Below are 2,258 nucleotides of genomic sequence, written 5' to 3'. Positions count from 1 at the left end.
ACTCTCATGTCCTGGTTCAAATCGCCCCAGCACACCACGGCTAGAAACCTTTCAGCCAACTTCCACTTATGTCTCCCGGGGTAGGACAATGTCACTTGGCCAATCTCCACTAAGAGGGACTCTGGAAAGGCAAGAAATTATTCTGTTCTCAATAATGGAATGTGACCAGGGAGAAGGCAGCTGGGAGGACCAGCTGGGCCCTCCAACCAGCAGCGTCCACCATCGACCAACTGCCCTAGAGCTACACCGTGCTGGGCATTTGGGGCACTGTTATGAGCAAGAGCTTCCATTTTTCTTCTCAGGGGACCTTCATGCTAGTGGCAAGAGACAATTTTTTTTTTTTTTTTTTTGAGACAGAGTTTTGTTCTTGTCACTCAGGCTGGAGTGCAATGGTGTAATCTCGGCTCAATGCAACCTCTACCTCCTGGATTCAAGCAATTCTCCTGCAATTCAAGCCTTTCGAGTAGCTGGGATTACAGGATTGCACCACCACGTCTAGCTGACTTTTGTATTTTTAGTAGAGATGGGGCTTCACCATGTTGGCCAGGCTGGTCTGGAACTCCTGAGCCACTGCACTCAGCCAAGGGGGAGATTTTAAATCAGTAAGTATAATTGTGATGAATGCCAGAAAGAAGAATGTGTGTGATGGGGAGGGGACCTAAGTTATTGTCTCAGATTTTAACACTTTCATAGGCAATAACTAAACACTTAGAAGCTTGAAACAACACACACCTTTAAGCCAATTTTGGCAAGCTAGGAGTTGAGCACATTTTAGTGGGTCCTGTGCTTGGGATCTCACGCTAAGCAGCTGGGCTGCATCCTCATCTGAGGCTCAACCAGGGCAGAATCCATTTCCAGGTCTGCTGAGGTTATTGGCAGAATTCCTTTCCTCGGACCCGCTTGGCAAGGGTCCAGCTTTTTGCTTCCTTGCCTACGGGGCCCTTCCAAAGGTCCTTTCTCAGCACAGCATCTCCCTCCTGCAGCACCTGCAGGCAAAAGCTCTCTCTCCAGTGTGCAAAGGTGATGCACTCTGACAGTGACATCCCATTGCTTTTGCCAGGCTCCATGGGTTAAAAGACAGTCACCGGTTTTGCTCGTACTCAAGGTCAGGAAGACTACACAAGGGCATAGGTCATTGGGGGGTAAGTCACTTTAGGATGTGGCTGCCACCACTGAATTTGGTGAGACTTTAAGGGTTGGTAGGAGCTGGCCAGGTACAGGGGTGAGGGTGTGTCAGGCAGGGGTGAGGGCATGGAGGGGGATGCAAAGGCCTGCACCCTAGAATGTCCTTTCACTCCCTGAGGTTTTGTTCTCCTGATCCCTGAGTACATCCCAGAACACGATGGGGCCTTAGCAGGGGAGAGGTAGGGAAGCATGTGTTGTTCATCCGGGGACCGTGTTAGGCAAATCAGATTAGGGGCCAGGCTTTCAGTGGTGGGTGTGAGTGTGGGAGTGATGAGTGTGCAGGTGAGTGTGGGAAGAGCGATGTTTTGGCCCACGGAAAATTTGAGATGCTTCCCTGAGTCCAGCTGGGGCTTTGGGAAAGGTCAGGGCTGGGCATCTGACTGGGATGGATGTCTCTGGCAGGCAGCAGAGCATGTGGATGGTTTGTGAAGCCAAAAAGGGCATGAGATTTCCTGTGGCAGTGCCCACTGCAAATGGAAGGCCATTTGGCCTCAGCCCATACATATACAAGTAGGGCAGAGAAGGGGGTGGGTCCCCGGTACCCACAGAGGAGCAGCTATGGAGGTCCAGGAAAACCAAGGGTGTGCGGGCACATGATGCAGGAAGCTCCAATAAGATGAGGAAAGAGGTTTTAAGGACGATCAGGGCTGGGGACAGTGGTTCATGCCCGTAATCCAAACACTTTGGGAGGCCGAGACGAGAGTCTAGTTTGAGGCCAGGAGTTTGAGACCAGCCTGGGCAACATAGGGAGACCTCATTTCTATAAATAAATGCATTAGTACTTGGCATTTCAGGCGGGGAAGAGCAAACACATGAAAGCTCTGAGGCAGGAAAGGGAAGGGATTAGTGCTCGCTCCTGGTTCCTTTATCAGACCTTAAAGAGATGCAGAGACATTTCAGGTACTCCTTGGCCGAGCTCCTTCAGGGAAGGCCTAAGTTCGCTTCTACTTCCCATCTATTACTTTTGTTTTTTTTGGAGTCAGAGTCTCACTCTTTTGCCCAGGCTGGAGTGCATGCAGTGGCAGGATCTCAGCTCACTGTAATCTCCTCCTCCCGGGTTCAAACGATTCTCC

The sequence above is a fragment of the Trachypithecus francoisi genome, unplaced genomic scaffold (genome assembly GCF_009764315.1).
Source record: "Trachypithecus francoisi isolate TF-2019V2 unplaced genomic scaffold, Tfra_2.0 Lachesis_group13, whole genome shotgun sequence".
Classification (NCBI taxonomy): domain Eukaryota; kingdom Metazoa; phylum Chordata; class Mammalia; order Primates; family Cercopithecidae; genus Trachypithecus; species Trachypithecus francoisi.
Note: the sequence above shows the minus strand (reverse complement) of the source record.